The sequence below is a fragment of the Pipistrellus kuhlii genome, unplaced genomic scaffold (assembly GCF_014108245.1).
Source record: "Pipistrellus kuhlii isolate mPipKuh1 unplaced genomic scaffold, mPipKuh1.p scaffold_m20_p_2, whole genome shotgun sequence".
Classification (NCBI taxonomy): domain Eukaryota; kingdom Metazoa; phylum Chordata; class Mammalia; order Chiroptera; family Vespertilionidae; genus Pipistrellus; species Pipistrellus kuhlii.
The window spans coordinates 103,632,705-103,656,092 of record NW_023425515.1 but is presented as its reverse complement, the minus strand read 5'-3'; the positions used below and the strand labels follow the sequence as shown (position 1 = coordinate 103,656,092).

Below are 23,388 nucleotides of genomic sequence, written 5' to 3'. Positions count from 1 at the left end.
ACTTGGTTTCTTAGCACTAAGGTGTTTGATAGATATTAGCTAGGAAAGAGAGGCTTTAATGAAAAAAAAAATAAACAAGACTTGGAAATAGGTGAAGGAATAGAAAATCCAGCATGCAGTCTATGGGAGCCTGAGGCAAAGCACCTGCTGGTGAACACCTCTCTGAGTCCAGGAATCTCATTTGTGCAAAAGGAAAATAGAGTGTTGTTAGGTTAAGTGATATTGGCAAATATAGGCAAACAACAAAGAAATGGAAAAATTAATATGTTAACTATTGAACAGTAATTGGAAGTTGAAGTGTGAAGGAAGTATGCCTGCCTGTATGCTGTGTGTGTGTGTGTGTGTGTGTGTGTGTGTGCATGAGAGTACTCAATTAAATGAATTCTAATCATGCAGCATAGAGATAAGCAGACACGGGGACAGGGAAGGAAGGAGTACTGAGATGGTAGTGATGGAGGAGGGCAAAATTCTACCCAAATCAAGCAATTTAAGTTAATAAAAGCAGTTAATATATAATGCAATATAACACACACACACACACATATACATATAACAGGCATATATCTATGTCTTATATGTATGTGTATATAGATATAAATATACACACTTACATTTATACTAGAGGCCTGGTGCAAGAATTTGTGCATGGTGGAGTGGGGTCCAGCGGGCCCACCCCAATTAGGGCCAATTGGGGCCAATTGGGGCCAATCTGGGCAGGCTAGCTGTTGGGAGGGGCCACGGGTGGTTAGCCCACTGACCTGGCCCCCTGGTAGAACTCCTGGTTGTACTCCCGGTCAATTCCTGGTCAAGGGGACAATTTGTAAATTAGCCTTTTACTATATAGGACTAGTGGCCCAGTGCATGAAATTCATACACGGGGGCGGGGCGTGTCCCTCAGCTCAACCTGCACCCTCTCCAATCTGGGATATCCCTGTCAAAATTGGGGACCTCTGGCTCCTAACTGATTACCTGCTTGCCTACCTGATCACCCCTATCCACTCTGCCTGCTGGCCTGCTGGCCCCCAACTTCCCCCCCACCCTCCACTCCACCGGCCTGCTCACTCCCAGCTGACCCCACTGCTGGCCTGATCACCCCCAACTGCCCTCCCCTCCTGGCCTGATCGCCCCTAACCACCTCTGCCTTGGCCCTGCCACCATGGCTTTGATTGGAAGGGTGTCCAGAAGGTCTCCCAAAAGGTCTCCTGTCTAATTAGCATATAACCCTTTTATTAGTATAGATGTGCAAAGGATAAATGGGTGAACAGATTGGGTAAAGGTGATACATGAAAAGATGTGGGCTTGCCTGGCTGGTGTGGCTCAGTGGTTGAGCATCAACCTATGCACCAAGAGGTCCCCAGTTCGATTCCCAGGCAGGACACATGCCCAGGTTTCTGGCTCAATCCCTAGCAGGGGCCTGCAGGAGGCAGCTGATCAGTGTTGATATTTCTCTTTTATCGATGTTTCTGTCTCTCTATCTTCCTTTCTCTCTCTCTCTTTTTCTCAAAATAATATTTTTTTTTTTTTTTTTTTTTTTATTTTTTTTTTTTTTTTTAAGATGTGGGCCTGAAAAAAATCTCCAAAATAAGATGAAGCTCTGTGTCTCAGGTAGCATTTGTCTGGACCACATTGATTTTCCAATTCATGAACACAATATATCTCTCCACTTAAGTCTTCTTTAGTTTCCTTTTGTAATGTTTCATAGTTTTCAGAATACATTCTTACAAATCTTTCATTAAGTTTATTCCTAAGTATTTAATTTTTAAATTTTAGTTTACATGGTGTCACTTGTCAATTTCACTTTTTAACTGTTTATTGCTACAATGAAAATGCAAGCATTTTTTTTGTATATTCACATTATATTGTACTATGTTACTTAATTGGTATTAGTCTTTCTAGCCCATAGGAATTTTTTGGTATACATTTATGTTTTCAGCAAATAAAGAGATAACTTTATTTTTATGTCTTACATTCAAGTCTTTATAACTTTTACTTATTCTCTTTGTTGATTTCAGAATCTAGGACTTCCAATATAATGGAAATAGAAGTAGTTAAAATGGACATTCCTTTCCTTATTGTTAACTAGGAACCTGTTGCAGGAATATTCCTGCAAGACTTCCGGTGGGCTTCTCTCCAGCTACCCCCACTCTCCCGCCCCCCCCCCCCCCCTCTGTGGCGGGTAGGGTAGGGCAGGGCAAGATGGGGCTGTATGCTCTTGCTGCCACCACCGCCCCTCATATCTGACCCGCTGCGCCTGCGGCTGCCTCTGCAGCAGCCAGGCCCACTGCCGCTGCCTCTGGGGCTGCGCACACTGCTGCTATGTGCCCTGCCCCGCCCACCTGACCCACCGCGCCTGCAGCCACCATCACCACCGCTGCGTACCTCGCTCACCTCTCAAGCACTGCCAGTGCTTTCCCTCCAGCAGCCGCAGATGCCTTGCTTTCCACTTTCCCTCCTTCTTCCTTCTGTGCTGTCTTCAGTCTTCACTCCTCCCTCCCTCCTGATTGGCTGGTGGGCATGGCTTGTGATGCCAGAGTGATGGTTAATTTGCATATCACTCTATTATTAGGTTATATACTAGAGGACCAATGCACATTTGTACAAGGGGCCTCTACCTCAGCCCCTGCCACCCTAGCTTGGTCCGGAAGGTTGTCCAGAGGACGTATGGTCTAGTTAGCATATTATGTTTTTATTATTATAGATTGAGATTTCATCATTGACTACAATGTCAGATGAAAATGTTCACTAACGCCCTAATTTGATTGAGGAATTTTCCTTTTATTTTTAGTTTGGTGAGGGCTTTTATAATAAACGCATGTTGAATTTTTTTTCAAATGCCTTTTCTGCATCTACTCAAAATATTATATGCTTTTTCTTCTTTATTCTACTAGTATGGGAAATGACATATTTTGAAATTTCAAATTTCCCAGAGGAAAAAACACCTTATCATGATTTGTTATCCTTTTTATATATGGTTCCATTTACTAACATTTTGTTAAGAATTTTTGCATCTATAATGATGAGGCTTATTTGTTTACTAGAGGGCCAGTACATGAAAATTCATGCACTAGAAGGGGGATCCCTCAGCCTAGCCTGTCCCTCTCACAGTCCGGGATCCCTCAAGGGAGGGAGGTGACCCAGTGATCAGGGGAAGGTGATGCCCCCATCACACCTCCACTGCTGCCACTGCCAGCAGCACAAGCCTTGGCTGGCCCTGGTTACCGGAGCCTCGGGAAGCCCTGGGTAACTGAGCAACCACCATCTAGGGCTTGCCTGTGCCTTGGGCCAGCCCTGGGTGGCTTAGAGGCTGAAAGGACTGGGGGACTCTGGAATCAGGTGTGCAGCAAAGCCCCTGGTGGGGCTGAGGGGACTGAGTGCCACCATCCTGTAGCTGTGGCACCACATCTTTGAGGGCATGCCAGTCAATTAGCATATTCCCTCCATATTGGCTGTGGGCACCGCCATCTTTGTGATGGTGTGAGGGTCAATTAGCATAGTTTATTAGATAGGATAGTTTTCTCTTTATGTGATTTTTATTGTTTGGTTTTACTATCAGTGAAATGCTGATCACATGCAATTAATTGGCAAGTTCTCTCTTATCCTCTATAATATGATAGAGTTTGTGGAGGATTCTTTCATAGAATGTATAAGCAAAGCTAACAGGGCCTGAAAAATTCTCAGTTATGAAATTAAAGTTTTTACATGATACTGGGCTATTCAAAATTTCCATTTCTTTTTTAGTACATCTTGGTAAATTTTTATCTTTCAAGAAATTGATGTGTTTACCTGTTTTCAAATATCCTATATAATAAAAGCCTAGTATGCTAAGTGTCAACCAATCAAAGCATAATATGCTGATGATATGCTAAGGCCACTCAACTGCTTGCTATGATGTGCACTGACCACGAGGGGGGAAGATGCTTTGATTGGTAAGTAGCTTGCTGCAGGGGTCTGGCTAATAAGACTGAGTAAGAGGGGCCAGACATGTCCTGGAGCCCTCCCTCCATCCCTCCCTGGCTGGCCAACTTCCCACATCCCTCCTTGGCCCCAATCATGCACTAGAGGGGTCCCTTGGCCTGGCCTGTGCCCTCTTACAATCCAGGACCCCTCAGGGGATGTCAGAGAGCTGATTTCAGCCTGACAGTGGAATGACCAGTCACTATGATGTGCACTGACCACCAGGGGGCAGACGCTTATTACAGAAGCTGCCCCCTGGTGGTCAGTGCACTCCCACAGCAGGAGCACCACTCACTCAGACGCTGGGCTCAGAGCTAGAGAGTACAGCAGCAGTGGCGGGAGCCTTTCCCACCTCCGAGGCAGCACTAAGGATGTCCGACTGATCTCCCAGACTGTGAGAGGGCACAAGCCAGGGTGAGGGACCCTTTCCCCTCCAGTGCACGAATTTCATGCACCAGGCTTCTAGTATAGATATAAAGTTTTAAAAATGATATTTTTATCATTCTATTGCCTGTAGAATATACCGTAATATTCCTTCTTTCATTTCAGATATTGATAATTTATGTCTTCTCTTATGAGGCAGGAAGCTAGCATAGGGAACAAAGGCCCCGGGTTTACTCCTTTCTAAGTTAGAATGAAGCCCACGGGACTTGTGGCTAGATACCTGCTCCCCCATGCTCCTTTTAGGTCAGAGCAACGTGAATGCGACTTGTGACCTACATGGAAATTTTGAAGCTACTCCGCCCTTCAGTTGACCATGCCACCATCTGGAGAGGAGGGACTGACATGAGCGGCACCAATGATCACCCACCGTGGGTCAGAAACTGCAAACCACCCCCATTCCCTACCCTTACCCAAAGCTGATAATAACCTCCACCAGACTCACTCGGGGAAACTCGTTCTCTCAGTTCACCTGTACCCCTTCTTTTTAGAGTGCTGCTTTCACTTTAATAAATCTGCTGTCCTTAGCTAAATCTTTCTGTCTCATGGCTCCACCCTTATGACATAATTTAAGCTAGATTACTTCCTTACTCTTCATGCAGCCACATCAGGGCATTAGGGCTTCAAAAATATACATTTGGGGGGAACACAATTGAGTCCATAGTTGTTGGGTCTTGCATTTTTATCCATTTTTGGTAATTTCTGCCCTGTGATTAAAGTTTCAGTTCTCCATATAGTTTTCCCTGGGACCCCTTTAAAGCACATTCTTCCCTGAAGCTGCTGTGTTAGGTGTGTATTTTCCTAACCATGCCTGCTTTCCAAGTTCCATCAACCTGTTACAGTGTCGGCGCTGTTGATGGCACCATGTCTTTTTTTTCAGAGCCCCACCAAAATGGATTCTAAGTCCAAACACTAAGATCTGGTATGGTTTTGTACAATGTGGCTAGTTTGTCTTGAATTTCTTTCTGCCCTTGGTGCTGCTGCTTTCCCAGATGGCTGACGTTGTGAGCGTTTGTTTCCACAGAAGAATTCTGTTGGTCATGAACCGCCTGTCCGGAGTTCCTGGGTCCCTCGTGATGGCAGTGGGCCTTCAAGCGGCCAGGAGGAGAGAGCCATTTTTTTTACTTTTTGAATTGTAACTATTTTTTGTTGTTGTTGTTGTTCTCATCTAAGCAGAATAAATACTTTACTTTCCCTTTTCATTTCCCAAAGGCAGAGGAGATGAGGGACACTGAACTTCCTAGCACATGCCCCCAGCAGCTCCGCTCTGTGGGGAAGAGATGCCTCTGTGCGAAAACGAAAGAAAGCTGAGTCCACATCTCAGAACTACATTTTCTCCCCATAGATTAAGCAATATTCTGAACATTTTATTAAAAACTCCAACTTACCAGCTTGATTCTGTGTGCTGTTAAAAGAGCATATTCTTTTAGCTAAAACACAAACCGGCGTGTGAGGAGTCTGCTAATTTTTAACAGAAGATTTGAGTTTTGCAGAAATAGACTGCAAGCAGTTGCAAGACAAAGAGACAGAATAGACAAGTTGCATAAGGTATACACTACTGTCCATGCTGCCCACAGCGAGCGACCTTCAAAAGCAGAGCCCTGTGATGTGTGCCCTGGGCAGTCTCCCAGGAGCTGCTCACCTTAGTCCTTCCTCTACACAGGGCATCGTGCTGGCCTGTTATCTACACCATTTCCACCAGATTCTTCGTGCCATTCCAAGGGATGCTAACAGGCAGAGAGAGCTCTGCTTTATTCCACTCCTCCTCTTGGTGTGGGGGATAGCTCTAAGCATGCACCAGAAGAGATGAGGTCGGGTACCCTCTGAGACAGGCAAGAGAGGGAGAGCACAGCATGGAAGCCACATTTCCTTTTACTGTGGAGTCATAACAACAAACAGCATCCTAACCTCTCAGCTGGGAACCAGGGCTGTTGTTTACAGATAAACAGAGACCTACAGCCTGGTAGGATCCCAGTAACAAAATTCAGTCGGAAGACTGAAAACACAATTGTGTTTACAGACCAACACGCCAATGTCATGTTGGTGGTGGAGGACAAAGGTCATGTTTACTGCAAGCAGAGGTGCTGGCTCCTGTTGAAGAGGTAGGGTGGGTGTAGGCTCTCAGAGTGAAGCCCTGAGACTGCTGTGCATCCCAGCACCTAAGCACTCGGGGCCTGAAATGGGCCACCTTGGTCCCCAAACTGGTTCTGATTTTTCCACTCCCCAGAAACTCTGGCTAGGAAGACCCCTTTCCAAAAAATCGGCCCCAGGAGCAGAGGGTCACATCTGCCCTGGGGAAATATGTATCACTGTAATTGCTGCGCAACAAGGCCCCCTCCAGAGCCTGCCCTATGGTTGTAAGTGTCTGCTCCACAGCCAGAGGCCTGAGACCACCCTGGCCCTGCCAGTACATTCATTGTGACCTTGAGCAATTACTTAAGCTTTCACAGCCCGAGTTTCATCATCTATACGATAAGAATAACAGTTTTCACCTCTTAGGATTAGAAAACGCATTAATAGAAGTAATAAATTTCCAAAGGGCCTGGTGGTAGACATTTGATGAAAGGCAGTTGTTGCTATTATAGGGAAATGTGGGGGAAGCCTTGCAGCTGAGATAATTAGGCATAAACTGGTGATTCATACAGAGTTATACCAGCTCAGCAAAGCAGGTCAGCTGGCCTGTGCTATGACTGCTCAGCGGGAGGGTACACAAACAGCAGAATGCAAGTTCCAAAGTAGGGGGACCAGCTCCTGCCAGTTTGCCTTGGGTTTTCTCAGAGTCTGGTGCCCTGGGAAAGGCCTTGTTCCCAAGCAAGCCCGATTTGGGTGAAGAGTGAAGTGCCTCATGGGGTATTTGCTCCTCGGAGGGCCCACTGCATCTCACAGCCAGACTCTTGGTGAAAGGAGCCTGACAAGTTTTAACAATGGGCCCTGGTTCTATTCCTCCTCACTGGAGCTGGGGTTATCCGGAAGGCAGCTTCCACCAGCCTGCTGGGCAGATCCCCTCCCTGAGCGAGGTAACCAGGCAGATTTGTGTTGGGGGCAGGGACACAACTTTCCCTCACTCTTCTCTAGGGAAACCATGCAGAAAGTTCAGGTGGCACTGCCGCCATCTGCCTTCCAGGGCAGCCTTGATGATGCAGCTGGGTCTTCCCCACGCCTGATGCGTCTGAGCGATGAGCGGCTGCTGCAGCTCACCCTGGAGCCCACATCTCTGTCCCCACCTGAGCCCCACTTTCCACACCTGGCACAGGCTGGAACCCAGACTTCGGCAGGTTTGCTAGCCTAATGTCCAGGCCACATGCTGTGGACGTGATATTTGACTTGCTGTCAGATGTCTGGGGTGGCACACACAGCCTGTTTGACTTATAGAAGCTACAGGTCAGCAATCTCAGGATCCTCCTCTGGGTGGTAGGCAAGGGTAGAGAGAACCAATTACTACTTAACTTCAGTTTACTGATTTATATGAACATATTATTTTTATATTGCATAGCAATATATAAGCATGCAATACAAGGAGGCAAATGCTGCTTTTGGGTATATGAATGTATTAGTTTTGCTGCTGTAACAAGTTATCACAAAACTTAAAAACATAAAATTTAATGGCTCAAAATAACAGAAATTTATTATCTTATAGTTCTGGAAGTTAGAAGTCCAAATTGGATTGGGAGGGCTGCATTCTTTCTGGAGGCTTGTGGGAGAATTTGATATAATAATCTACACATGGTGAAATATTATGCCTGAGTGACTCTATAAGGTGTACTTTTACATTTGTCAAGTACCTACTATGTGCCCAGCTTGTGCCAGACTCTGGGGATGCTTCTCTCATGGGGAGTACGAGCAAGGTCAAAGCAGGCAGCCAATCAGAAAGAAGGACAGGCTTTGCTTCTGAGATGGTGCCAGGCCAAGTGTACAAAGATAGTACAAGAACTGGTCTGCTAGCAGCCAAAGAAGTGCAAATTAAAATAAGAACAAGATGCCTTGAAAGGGTTGGCTTAGCGGCATCAGGCCGCGTGCAAGAGGCAACCAAAAATGTGTCTCTATCACATCAATGTTTCTGTCTCTTTGACTCTCCCGCTCCCTCCCACTCTCTCTAAAATTCAATGGAAAATATACTCTGGTAAAGATTAACAACAACAAAAAACAAACAAACAAACAAAGAATATTTCACACCCATTTGATTGGACAAATATTAAAAAGCCTGACAACACTAAGTAGTAGTAGTACTCGGATGTAAGACAAGCATGCAAACCCAAAGGCTAACATGGGCCAAATAAACAAGGTTTAAGTTTATGTGAGCCACAAAAAAACAAAAGTTTCCATTTTCATAGAAACATAGGTTTATTTCAATAGAGACATGCTGAATACAAAGCACTGAAATAATTGAGTAATCATTAACATAAAATAATAGAACATTTTAATGAAAATTAATATTTTTTCTTGAACATTAACTTCTAGACACAGAGTAACAGCACAAATTAATAAGTGTAATGCAAAAAAACCTATTTTTCTTGTTCTCCGAAAGTGAAATATTTCCAATTGCGCACAGCAAACAAGTCAGTCCAAGATTAATGATGTGGCAATAGGCTGCTAAAATATTCGCTGTTATCATTAATAGAGAGAAATGGTGTGCCTGTGTGTAAGGTGGGGAAATGAATGCCACATGATTATAGTAATCAGTCATTAGTGAACCTTGTATTTTATTATTAATAATTATGTACTAGTATATTAGGATATTGTAAAAATTAAGTTACAAAAATTTTATTAAAACTTTTTTTACATATTGTTATATCAGCTGACCCTAAAAAAATATTTGTTGTAGGCCCTATGTGGCCCTTAGTTCTTGAGTTTGACATGCTTGATGTAAAACTTTCACATGCTGCCATGGGAATGGACATTGAAGAGCAAGGGACATTGAAGAACAATGGACATTGAAGAGGAATGGACATTGAAGAGCAATGGACATTGAAGAGCAATGGACATTGAAGAGGAATGGACAGTTCAGCTACACATCCCAAGTCCTCCCTCACCCAGGCAGGTGCCCTAGGACAACACTTCTCCAGCTTGTCTCCGCAGCACCTCCCAAAAGTCCAGGAGGCCAACTCTCTTTTTATAACAACATTAAACTGTTATATTCTGTTTTACTCTCATTATCTCCTGAGTGTCAATGGGAGTCTTCTGTTAGATGATGTGTGACAATCACTGCACTTTGAATAAAGAAGCAGGTAGGAAGAATCCAGCCTCCTTCACTAAACCAGACATTAGATATTTGTAAAATTATTAAAAATTCCACTTTTTCTCTCTAATTTTTTAAAAAGATATTGTTATCTTCTATATGTTTTTAATGTGTGTGTGTGTGTATATATATATATATATATATATGTGTATATATATATATATATATATATATATATATATATATAAATTTCAGGAATAAAGGAAAAGAATGAGATAGAAGCCACAATGATGAAAGATAATCATTAACTGGCTGCTTCCTGAATGCCCCACATTGGGGATAGAGCTCACAGCTTGGGCATGTGCCCCAACTGGAATTGAACTAGTTTATAGGTCAATGCTCAATCCCTGAGCTATGCCAGCTGGGCATATATGTTATTTTTTAAAACTTAAAAACATTATTATATAAAATTTTTAATATTTAAAAAGTTTCTCAGTTTTAGTTTCTAATATGGTAAACATTCTAGGTATAATACACATAAACAAAAGCTCCTTGGGGTCCTCAATAACTTTTAAGAATATACAGGGGTCTTGAGACCAAAAGGTTTGTGAATAACTGTCCTAGAGAGCTTTTCCCACCTGTACACAGGAAGACATGTGAGATGGTAATTTCAGCACTGGTTTTGAGAGTAAGAAATGAGAAACAATCTGAGTGACTTGCATTAGCATTGATGATACATTTATAAAATAGCACATATGCTGCAGTTAAAGTGGATGAAACAGGTGTGTATGAATCAATGCTAAAAATCTCAAACTCAAGGTTGAAAGAATGAAAACCATCTTAAAAGAATATATTTAGCATTATTCCATTTATATAAAATACAAACACAAAGCCATTCTACTTATTGTTTTCATATACTTGTAGGTATAATTAAATTATAAAATATAAATGGCTAAAATCTATCTGCATAAAACCCTAATATGCAAATAAACAAACTGCAAAACAAAAGAATAACCGAACAACTGAACAACCAGTCACGATGACATGTGCTGTCCACCAGGGGGTGTGCTCAGAACGTGGTGAGTGTCAGCTGCAGCGGGATGGTGGAGCAGGTGAGAGGGGGCCCCAGAACAAGGTAGGAGCTGGTCACTGTCATTGGGGCGAGCCTCTGGTGGTTACAGAAAATTCTTTGCTCCCATGTGCCTAGGTCCCACCTGGTGCTCGCATCCGGAGCCAGTGCTGGCCCCACTTATACCCACTGCCTGGTGCCAGTCCTGATTGCTCTGCACTGTCAGTGGGTGTGAGCAGTGGCTGCTGACCCCGATCACCCCTGAGGGCTTCTCTACTTCCCCCTACTCCTGGTCGTTGATTGAGGCAGCAGCCACTACTCGTAGGTCCTGCTCACACCTGCTGCTGCTGGCACCAGCCCAAATCACTCCACACTGTCAGCACGTGGGAGTGGTGGTGGCAGGAATGAGACTGCCAGCAGACAGGAGACTGGGGGTGGCGGTGGGAGGGGCCAGGCGGGGTGCGGAGGATGGGCCGAGACCCGCCCCTGTATTCCCCACAGCCTCTTGTGGCCCATAGATCCTTTCAAGGTGCATGAATTCGTGCACTGGGCCCCTAGTAGAATAATAATGAGGATATCAAGTGTTGGTGAGGCTGTGGAGCAACTATAACTCTCATAAACTGCTGGGAGGATTGCAAAATACCACAGCTGCTCTGGAACACAGTCTGGCAGTCTCTTATTAGATTAAACACATACCTGTCACGTGATCCAGCCATTTCACTCCTGGCATTTATTCAAGAGAAGCAAAAGGCTTGGTGTGCACACAAATGTTTATAGCAGTGCTATCCCTAACTGCCACAAACTGGAAATAACCCAAAACTCCTTCAGAAGGTGAATGGATGAACTGTGGTATATCCATATAATGGAATCTAACACAGCAAAAAAAAATAAAAATAAAAATAAAAATAAATTAATACATGCAATAGCCTGAATGAATCTCAAAGCATGTTGCTGAGTGAAGGAAGCCAGTCTCAAAATGTCAAATATTATAGAAATCTCTCTATATGTAATAATTTTGAAAAGGCAATATTATGGTGATGAGGAATAGGATCAGTAAATGCCAGAGATTGAGGTATCAGGAGGGTGTGACCACAAGAGATAGCAGCAGAGAGTTTTTGGAAACAATGAACTATTCTTTGGTGTGTGTTTCTTTTCTATTTTATTTTATTCTTAGACTGAGGAAGTAGAGACATCCATGTGAGAAACACCAATCCTCCTATTTCTCTGCATGCTTGGCAGAAATTGATATTTGCATGTATATGAATTTTAATAAGTGTGTTAGGGATATCTCAAATTAATTTGCATTTCCCTGATGACAATTGATGTTGAGTTTAATTTCTTTTTTTTAATTTCAGAAAGGAAGAGAGAGGGAGAAATATCAATGATGAGAGAGCCTCATTGATTGGCTGCCTCCTGCATGCCCCCTACTGGGGATGGATCCCACAACCTGGCCATCTGCCCTGACAGATTTGAACCGTGACTTCCTGTTTCATAGGTCAATGCTCAACCACTGAGCCAACCAGCCAGGCTTGAGTATCTTTTTTATGCTTATTTTCTATCTGTATGTAATCTTTAGTGAAGTGTCTGTTTAGAGCCTCTTACTCACTGTTAATTATGATGTTTGCTTTCCTATTGTTAAGTTTGAAGAGTTCTTTGTACACAAGTCTCATCAGATACGTGATGTACAAACTATTTGATAATTTAAAAATAAAATTTCAAAACCATTTAAGTTGTGGAGGAAAGGAAAGTGGGGTATGCATGTTCTCTGGAGTTGCTAATCCAGAGTTCAGCTTCTGGTTTTGCTCCTTATGAGTAGTATGACTGCCTAGATTCTCAGTTTCTCTCTCTGAAAAATGGAGATGAAATAATATCTATTTTTGAGTGAGATTGTAGAAAGTAAATATGATAATCTGTAACAATTGATGGTGCTTTGTAAAGGTTCAATAAATTATAATTTAAATCAATTTATCTTATCTATTATAGATTTGCCTGGTCAGCAAATGGTGGTGGAACCAGAACACAAATAAATGTAGGAGTTTCTATTTTCAAAACCTGAGTTGTCCCCACTAGAGGGCAGTATAAGAAGTCAGGCTATCTTGGGTGCCAATTTTACCTCTGCTTTCTGCTGGCTGGGTGACATTGGAAAGGAGATTTCATCTCTTTGTTTCCTTATCTGGAGAGTGAGGGTTGGATAAGCGAATGTATTTGTAAAGAATCTAGCACTGCCTCTGGGACATAGTAGGTGGTGTATACTTCATCTATATAATTTTTTAAAAAAAGATAATCGTAATGTATTGGGAAGACACTGACATAAGAATCAAGTATCCTGAGCTCTTTTATCTTGGCCTCACCTTGCTATGTGACCTTAGGCATGTCTTGACCTCTCAGGATTTTGGAATCTTCACATAAACTAAAGATTATAATTGCTGGGAGAGAGAGGCCTTATAAAATACTAGTACAAAACTTGAAATATCCTATATAATAAAAGTCTAAAATGCTAAGTGTCCGGTGGCTGTTCATCCAATCATTGTGACATGCACTGAACCACCAGGGGGCAGACAGTCAAGAGATCGAATAGTGGCTATTATGTACACAGACCACCTGTGGTCAGATGCTTCAACTGGTAAGTTAATTTACTGCTGGGGTCCGGGTGATTGGGACAGAGAGAGATGGGCCGAACATGCCCTGGAGCTATCCCATGATCCCTCCCAGGCTGGCCAACTTCCTGTGTTGTGCACTGGTGGGGTCCCTTGGCCTGGCCTGCGCCCTTTCAAAATCTTGGACCCCTCAGGGAATCTCAGAGAACTGGTTTTGGCCCAATAGTGGAACAACCAGTTGCTATACTGTGCACTGACCACCAGGGGACAGATGCTCAACACAGGAGCTGCTCCCTGGTGGTCAGTGTGCTCCCACGAGGAGCACCACTCAGGCAAAAGCCAGGCTCACAGCTAGCAAGCGCAGTGAGAGTAGTGGGAGCCTCTCCTGCTTCCACAGCAGCGCTAAGGATGTCTGACTGCTAGCTTAGGCCGGTGGGGAGCAGGCCTAAGCCGTCAGTTGGACATCCTTTGAGGGCTCCTGGACTGAGAGAGGGTGCAGGGCTGTCTGAGGGACCACTCCCCCCCCCCCAAGTGCATGCATTTCATGGACTTTTTATTGTTCAAAGAGGAAGGGAGAGGGAGAGAGAGATGAAACTCTCTATCAATGATGAGAGAGAATTATCAATAGGCTGCCTCCTGCACACCCCCCACTGGGGATCAAGTTGCACCCCAGGCATGTCGAACTGTGACCTCCTGATTCATAGGTCAATGCTCAATCACTGAGCCATGCTGGCTGGGCATAAAGATGTGAATTGTATGTCAATAAAGCTAAAGTTATTAAAATGACAAAGTGGTAAAAAATGAGTGAGAGTAAGAAATAGGACAGGGAGTGTGCAGAGCTAGGATCATGGGGCGGGCAGAGATGCATGCTCAGAACCAGCAGTGAGGGCACCCTGATGGCTCACCTAGTTATTGCTCAGATTGTTTTCATGGTCTAGTTAAGGACAGCTTGCAGAGAAGTTGGCTGTGTTCAAAGGGCCATAGGTCATTCTTTTGCTCAGTCATCAATAGCTACAAAAAGCCCTATATACTTTATGGTGAAAGGCAGGGGTGGGCAAAAGTAGGCTAATAATAAGAAGAAATAACAATATAACAAGTAGTAAATAAATACAAGAATGAAGTTTCACATACTCATAACTGTAAACCTATTTTTGCCCACCCCTGCATATGCTATCAAAAAAAGAAAATTCTCTAGATTTTCAAGAGGAAAGTAATCATAAAAGAAAGCAGCCAAAAAGCAAATAGACATCCAACTTTTGAACAGCAATACTAGAAGCAAAACAACAATGGATTAATGTTTTTTAAATTTTTAAGGAAAAAAAGTTAAACCTAGAATTTTATATTCATACATATTGTTTTTTAATGTGAAAAGACAACAAAAATATTTGCAGAATATATGCCACACAAATACCCACTTTAAAAGCACTCATAGAGGCAGAATTCAAATTAATTGAAAAGTTCATTCAAGATGATGCTTTAAGATATACGGGAATAAAGTTTATCAAATATCTTAGTAAAAGTAAAAAACTCTGACAGACCAAAGGCATTAAGTAAATTGGAAGATAGTCAGAGTCTTCTGTTGTCCTCAAAGATGATTTCTGCCAGTCTTTAAGAAACAGTTTATTCCTATGTGTAAGGGAAAATAATTAGATAGGGAAAATGAGAACAGAAAGAGAAGAAACTGCCATATTTACAGATAATAAGATCATCTATAAAAAAAAAAAAAATAGGGGCTTATTTAAAATGCAAACATAGCCGAAACAGGTTTGGCTCAGTGGTAGAGCGTCAGTCTGCTGACAAAGATCCCAGGTTCGATTCCGGTCAAGGGCATGTACCTTGGTTGTGGGCACGTCCCGGGTAGGAGGCATGCAAGAGGCAGCTGATCGATGATTCTCTCTCATCGATGTTTCTAACTCTCTATCTCTCTCTCTTCCTCTCTGTAAAAAATAAATAAAAAATATATTAAATAAATAAATAAATAAATAAATAAATAAACAAACAAATAAATAAATAAAAATGGGGGGAAAATAAAATAAAATGCAAACACATACCTCTAGTCAAAATGGCAGAGTAGGTAAATGCAGTGCTCATCTCCTCCCACAACCCATCCACATTACAACTAAATTACAGAACAACCATCATTGAGAACCACCTGAAAACTAGCTGAGCAGAATTCTCATAACTAAAGATACACAGAAGGCACTATGAGACTGGTAGGAGGGTTGAAAATTCAGAATAAGCAGGTCCCATAGCCCGTGCACCAAAAAGTTGCTGGTTCTATTTCTGGTCAGGGCACATGCCCAGTTGCAGGTTTGGTCACTGGTCAGTGTATGTGTGTGTGTGTGTGTGTGTGTGTGTGTGTGTGTGGAGGGTGAGGAGTGGGGGAACCAGTCAATTTTTTTTTTCTTACATTGATGTTTCTCTCTCTCTCTCTCCACCCCCAACCACTTCCTCTCTGAAAAGAAAGAAAAAAAGGAAATGAGAGGGATATCTGAGCTGTGGAAGTCCTTCATGATGAGCAAAGGGTTCCAGCCCTACACCAGGACTCCAGTGCCAGGAGGAGACATCCCCAAATGTGTGGCTGTAAAAATGAGCAGAGACTGTGGCTAAGTGAGCCAGAGGCTGCTGGAGGCCTAAGCACTGCAGGTCTTTTCTTTCTTTCTCCTTTCTTTCTTTCTTTCTTTCTTTCTTTCTTTCTTTCTTTCTTTCTTTCTTTCTTTCTTTTGGTAAATATATTTTATTGATTTTTTACAGAGAGGAAGGGAGAGAGAGATAGAGAGCTAGAAACGTCGATGAGAGAGAAACATCGACCAGCTGCCTCCTGTACACACCCTACCTGGGATGTGCCCACAACCAAGTTACATGCCCTTGACTGGAATCGAACCTGGGACCTTTCAGTCCACAGACCGACGCTCTACCACTGAACCAAACCGGTTTCGGCATCACTGCAGGTCTTAAAGCATCTGTGTGCAACTTCACTTGCTCACAGAGTCACTCACTCAGCTCCGGGACTGGGACAGCAGCTTGGAAAGTGCCAGGGACATACGGGGAAGAAGTGTATTATCTGGTTTCAAATTGAGGGCTAGAAGGGTACTGCTACTTTTGACAAAAGCAATAATTGTTTCCCCAGCCAGCCAGCAGGCCCAGGTGGGTAATAAATCTGAGTCTCCATTAATTTGCTAACACCATTCACCCTATCCTGGTTATTCCTGAACACAACCCCATCACTTGTGATCTGCTAGAACCTCTCTTATTGGTGATTCCATACAAATGGATGGCCTTGGTTCAAGTTGCAGACTTTACTAAAATATCGCAAAGGTTTATCAATTAGGGGCAAGCAGTGTCTGGCCTCAGCATGCCCCGTACTTCTTACTAAGAAGCCCAAAGCCTGTTCTAGTGGCTGTTGGCCCTGGGTCACAGTTCAGCTTCTCACAGGCACCTCCAATCCCAGCATGGGTATCAACCATCTCTTACCAGGTAGCCCCAGGCCAGGCACAGGCAGTGGCTGACCTTGGCCTGACCAGAGTACCTCCTAAGAGGCCCCAGAATCAACTTACACAATGGCTGGCTTTAGACCAAATCAGAGCACCACCCACCCATCTCCACAAACAACATACCCAAAGGATGGATTTGGCACCAGAGCTCCACTGAAGCAAATCCCAGTCCATGTGGTCAGCCCCTGCACACCAGCTCATCTGCTGTACTCATGGCCATTCCTCACAGCTAGCCAGTTTGAGGGTCCTCCTACTGACATTGTAACAGCAATCAAGGCCCAACTACAAGGAACAGCCATACAGCACTCAGCTTAGGTGATAAGGGACTGCATCACTGGGCCCCCAGAACACCTACAGTAGGTCACTCTGGTAAAATCAGAAGACTTAGCAGTTCCACTTAATGCATAGAAAATACATACAGGGAGGCAGCCAAAATGAGGAGACAGAGAAACTTGTCCCAAATAAAAGGACAAATCTCCAGAAAAAGAACTAAATGAAAATGAGACAAGCAATCTAACAAATGCAGAGTTCAAAATATTGGTTATGAGAATGCTCAGTGAATTCAGTGAAAACGTGAAGAATGACATAAGGAAACATAAAATTGGAGATAGGACTTTGGCGCAACTTTCCCATAGAGTGGAGTGCTCCTTCTCAGTTCTAGAGGAGAGGCAGGACTGCTGAAATGCATCTATGACTGAGGCTAGTGTAAATCTGAAGGCCTACCTCTCGCAGATGCCCACCTCACCAAAAAACAATTCGATCTCATTCAGCAGTCATGTGACTAGAAGCAGCTTCAAAAAGGAGCTAATGAGGCCACCAAGACCCTTAACAGAGGCATCTCTGAGTTCATTGTGATGGTTGCAGATGCAGAGCCCTGGAGAGCCCACTGCTATGTGAAGACAAGAATGTGCCCTACGTGTTTGTGTGCTCCAAGCAGGCACTGGGGTGGGCCTGTGGGGTCTCCAGGCGTGTCATCACCTGTTTTGTCATCATCAAAGAAGGCTAACAGCTGAAGCAACAGATCCAATCCATTCAGTAGTCCATTGAAAGGTTCTTAGTCTAACCCAGTGACTTCTGCCCCTGGGGTTGTGTGTCATATTGTACATGTTAGCCTGTAGGATTTCCAGCTACCTTCTGTTGTTATAAAATATTGTAGTGGTAAATCTGATTTTTATCTGATTTTTTTTAAAAAAACACACACAACTGGAGACAGAAACATTTCCAAATAACCAATCAGAAATAAGGAATTCAATAACTGAAATAAAGAATACATTAGATGGAATCAACTTCCCTAACCTGGCAAAGGAAATAGATATACAAGTCCAGGAAGCTCAGAGTCCCAAACAAGATTAATCCAAAGAGGCTCACACCAAGATAATTAAAATGCCAGAGGTTAGAGACAGAGAGGGAATCATAAAAGCAGCAAGGTAAAAGAGTTAATTACATACAAGGGAACTTCCATAGACTGCCAGCTGATTACTCAATAGTAATCTTGCAAACCAGAAGGGATTGATACAAAGTGTTCAAAGTGATGTTGGTGTATAGTTGTATAGACCTACAACTATATCTGTGTCAATAGGTATGCACTTTGTTTTCATTATTTTTGCTTCTGAAAACAACACTAGGGTATTATTATTTACTATTTATTTTACTTTAAAAGGAATGGGACTGCTGGATTCAATGGTACATGCAATTAAAACATATTACAGAAAATTTCAGACATATACAAAGTAGAGATAACAGTTAACATAATGAACCTCCATGTACCCATCATCCTGCTTCAACAATTACCAGAACATGAGCAATCTTGTTTCTTTTAAATGCTCTTTTTCCTCTCCTTCTCTCCGCCTCCAACACACACTGGATTATTTAAAGCAGGCTGGATATATTTTTAAGGTAGAGACAAGATTTTCTGACATGCAAGATGAAGCATGTAAAAGAGAAAGAGGAGTCAGTTAGTTCCAAGATTGTTAAATTGAGCAAAGGAAAGGCTGGGGTGGCCATCCACTGGTGTGGGGAAGGCTTGGGTAGAAATCAGGTGCTCGGTTTACATCTGATCACACAATCTTTAAAGATGGAGAACCTTCATTGTTATGGTCAGAGGGATTTGTGATGATGGAGTAAGAGTTGGAGAGATGCAATGTCGCTGACTTTGAGGAAGGGACCTAAGAGCCAGAGAATGGGGGCACCATTTGGGAGCTGGAAAAGGCAAGGAAATGAGGCTTCCCAGAACCTCCAGAAAGGAACACAGTCTTGCTGACACCTTGAAGTTAGTTCACTGAGATCCATGTTGGATTTTGAGCTCCAGAACTATAGGACTATATAATTGCATTGTTTAAACACTAAGTTTGCAGTCCTTTGTTATAGCAGCAAGAGAGCATGAACACAGCCTCCTACATGAAAGGGTGGAAGGTAAGGGGAAGCACTGAGGGGGCAGAGAAACAGCCTGTGACATAAAAGGAAAACGAAGAGGAGGTGGTGTCCTGGAAGCCAGCCATTTGTTGCTGATTGGTCACATAGGATGAGGACAGAGATTCAGCCTTTGGACTTTTGAAGATTTTTCTGCAAAGGGGAACAAAAAACCCAGAACAATAGTTAGAGATGTTTCTTGTCATTATTTAAAATAGGGAAAAGTGACAGTATGCTTGTAAGCTGATAGGAATGACACAGAGGATGTGAGAATTGGGGAGAGAGGAGTCTATGGAGCGCTGACCTTGAGTAATAGTACAAGATCCAGTGCACAGTTAGAATCAGCTTTTCAGAAACAAGAAGTGCAAAAGGTGGGAAAGCAGAGGATGTGGGTATGGTTGCTGGCAGCTGGATGGCTGTGGTATTTGCCCAGTTTGCTCAGTGAGGTTGAAAGATTGCAAAGGGCTGGGATATTTTCAGAGGGAAGATGTGGAATGGTCTTCCAGGAGATAGGGAACCGGGCGAACTAGAGAAACCCAGTTATTTCTAAAGGGAAATAGGCAAAATAGAAAACGTAACCAGCTCTAGCTGGGTTGGTTCAGTGGATACAGCAGACCGAAGAGTCCTGGGTTCAATTCAGGTCAAGAGCACATGCCCAGCTTGTGGGCTTGATCCCCAGTAGTGGGAGTGTAGGAGGCAGCTGATCACACAATTTTTAAAGATGGAGAACCTTCGTCATTATGGTCAGAGGGATCTGGGATGATGGAGTAAGAGTTGGATTCTCTCTCATTATTGATGTTTCTGTCTCTCTCCCTCTCCCTTCCTCTCAGAAATCAATACAAATATGTTTAAAAAAAGAAAGAAAGAAAGAAAGAAAGAAAGAAAGAAAGAAAGAAAGAAAGAAAGAAAGAAAGAAAGAAAGAAAAGAAGACAACGACTAAGAATAGATGTGCACAGCCCAGGTGTCTTCTGAGGCTGGCTATCTCATTCCCAGCCCGTGTTCGCCTGGCAGAGGCTGTGAGCACTTGATCTTGGATTCTCTCTTAGCAACTTTGTGGCCGCTCAGCTTCTGGGTGCTGTTGCTGCCTGCTCCCCTGGGGCTAGTCTGATGAATATCCTGTTCTGTTCAAGGCCAGATAAATGAAGTTTTCTTTTTCTACCGCACCACACCCTTTAGCGACCTCCCACTGAGTTCTGGTTTCTGGTCTAGACAAAACACTGCAATTTTTTCTCATTTGCATAGCAGAGATCAGTGACACCAGCCAGATCCCAATGAGCCTATAAGCCCATCGCAGCCCAGGCTCTCAGCTTCAGCCCTGCCCCGCTTTCCTCTCCCAGGTGGCATCTTGCTTTTCTGTGGAGAAGGGGATCTAGCACAAGTCTCACATGTTTGTGATAAGGATACATGTCCTGTCTTCCTTTTCTGTGGAGAAATATATCTAGCTGAAGTCCCATATATGCATAGTAATGGTACACATCTTGCAGAAACTATACAGCGATACCCACCATGGGCTGTCCTTTCACAGACCATGAACTTCAGGGGGAAAGTGAGGTCAACCAAGGAGGGAGAGTGCTGATGAAAAAGGTGAGGTCAACGATAAAACTTCCCTATTTCAATTGGGTCACATTCTGGCTACACATGGGACTGAGGGAGCGAGGCTAATATGAAGTAAAATACCAAGAACATGTCACCATCCAATTAGGGAGATATTGTTATATGTATGTGAAATAGTCTGCACTTTCTGTGGAAGCTTCTGAGATTCCCTGCTTTGGGCCTCTGCTCCCTTTGGGATCAACTATTGGCTGTTTTCCTGGAAGATGGCTCCTATTTTACCTCCTTAATCCCGCACCAGTTTCCTCTGCCTAGAACGCCCTCCTCCCTAATGCCCAACAATCAAAACCTTTTTCAGGTGACAAGTCACTTCTCAAATTTACCTCCTTGATCAAGACATCCCTGGTTTCTTTAGCCAAAAATTTTCTAAATTTGCCCTAAACTCTTGTTTTAAGTTTTTATTTATTTTTTTGAATTTATTGTGGTGATATTGGTTCACAAAACCATGTAGGTTTCAAGTGTGAAACTCAACAAAACATCTAGGGGTACCATCACCCCAAGCAACTTCTCTTCTTGTCCCTCTTCTCCCCTCTTTGCCTGTCTCCTCCTATCCCCATCTCCTTTCCCTCTCTTATCTCCACACTATTGTCTGTATCTATGTGTTATATATAACATTTTTTTTTTTGCTTAATTCCTTCACCTTCTTTCATCCAGCCCCTAACACCCCTTCCCTCTGACTGTTGTCATCCTATTTTGAGCTCTTAAAGCATTGTATCTCAACATTTTTTCCATTATCACCTGCTAAGTAGCCTTTGAGTTTTTTCATTCTTTAGACCCTTTTTAAAAATATATATATATTTTTATTGATTTCAGAGAGGAAGGGAGAGGGAGAGAGAGATAGAAACATCAATGATAAGAGAGAATTATTAATTGGCTGCCTCCTTCATGCCCCACACTGGGGATGTGCCCTGACCAGGAATTGAACCGTGACCTCCTGATTCATAGGTTGACGCTCAACCACTGAGTCATGCCAGCTGGGTCCCTAGACCTTTTCTTAACCCCAATGAAATTGCAATATCCCAGGGTAAGAGTGCATAGGAGAAGCCTGGACCTTCAAGACTTTGAAGCCATGTTAACAAGATTCCCACTGCTTTCAGTGAGGTTCCCCCTTTAGGATCCCAGGTTTATGAGTCCTTCTGACTCAAATACCAAACTGACACATACCAAAACCCAGGTTCAGACATTGGATCAAAGGCACAACAAAACCAGAAAAAGGGCTCCATTTTAGAAAATGTGTGAATGTCTTAGATTTTGAATCAGACAACCAACGGATAGATTACAAAATATTATTCACACACAAAGTGCTTCAGAGCATGCCTTTATTTTATTATTGTGTTATTCCTTACCTGAGGATATTTTCCCATTGATTTTTAGAGAGAGTGGAAGGGATGGGGAGAGACACAGAAAGATAAACATCGCTGTGAGAGAGACACATTGATTGTTTGCCTCCTGCATGCACTCCACCCAAAGCATATATGACTTCCCCAACTTAAAATCACATAAACTTGCCATGGGGGCAGCCATCTTGTGTGTTGGAGTGATGGTCAATCTGCATATTACTCTTTTATTAAATATGATAGAGGCCTGATGGGCAGCTGGTTTGCTCTGAAGGGTGTCCCAGATCAGGGTAGGGGTTCCTTTGGGGCTTGGGGTGGCCTGAGTGAGGGGCCTGTGGTGTTTTGCAGGCTGGCCACACCCCTCGGCAACCCAAGCGGAGACCCTGGTATCTGGGATTTATTTATCTTCTACAGTTGAAATTTTGTAGCCTTAAATGGAGGCCAGGGAAGGCCAGGAAGCTTGGCTTCTTCTATCTCTTGGGAAACCCAAGCCTCCTGCTCTCTCTGTGGCCACAGCCATTTTTGTTGGGATATTTTTATCTTATATAATTGAAACTTTGTAGCCTTAAGTGAAGGCCAAGGCAGGCTATGAAGCTTGGCTTCCTCCATCACCAGGGACAACCCAAGCCTCCTGCTCTCTCTAGCTCTTTGGCTGCCACTGTTTTTGTTGGAATTTATTTATCTTCTATAATTGAAACTTTGTAGTCTTGAATAGAGTCCAGGGCTGGCCAGGGTGTGCAGGAAGCTTGGCTTCCTCCATTGCTGGGGAACCCAAGCCTCCTGCTCGCTCCGTGGCCACAGCCATCTGAGTTGGGTTAATTTACATACTCGTTTTTTATTGTCTGGTGACCATGGCTTCAGGGTATAGTGCATATTACTCTTTTTAGATAGGATTTTATTAATAATTCCAAATAACTAACCTTAGCTTTATTCATTTTCTCTAGTGTCTATCTCAATTGTTTTGGCTCTTATCTTTGTTATTACTTCCTTCCCATTTACTTTGGGCTTAATTGCTCTTCTTTTTATAGTTTATTAAGCTTCTTAGGGGGTATTCAACACATTTTTTTAAAAAAACAATATTTTTATTTATTTCGAAGAGGAACGAAGAGGGAGAAAAAGATGAAAACATGGATAATAAGAGTGAATCCTTGCCGAAGCTGGTTTGGCTCAATGGACAGAGCATCGGCCTGCAGACTCAAGGATCCTGGGTTCAATTCTGGTCAAGGGCATGTACCTTGGTTGTGGGCACATCCCCAGTAGGGGGGTGCAGGAGGCAGCTGATCAATGTTCCTCTCTCAT

The 23,388-nt window shown here is 43.2% G+C and overlaps 1 pseudogene; it reads left to right on the top strand.

Moving 5' to 3' along the window:
• The first annotated feature begins 16,838 nt into the window (after positions 1–16,838).
• LOC118723501 lies at positions 16,839–17,914 on the top strand (annotated as a pseudogene).
• Positions 17,915–23,388: the final 5,474 nt, after the last annotated feature.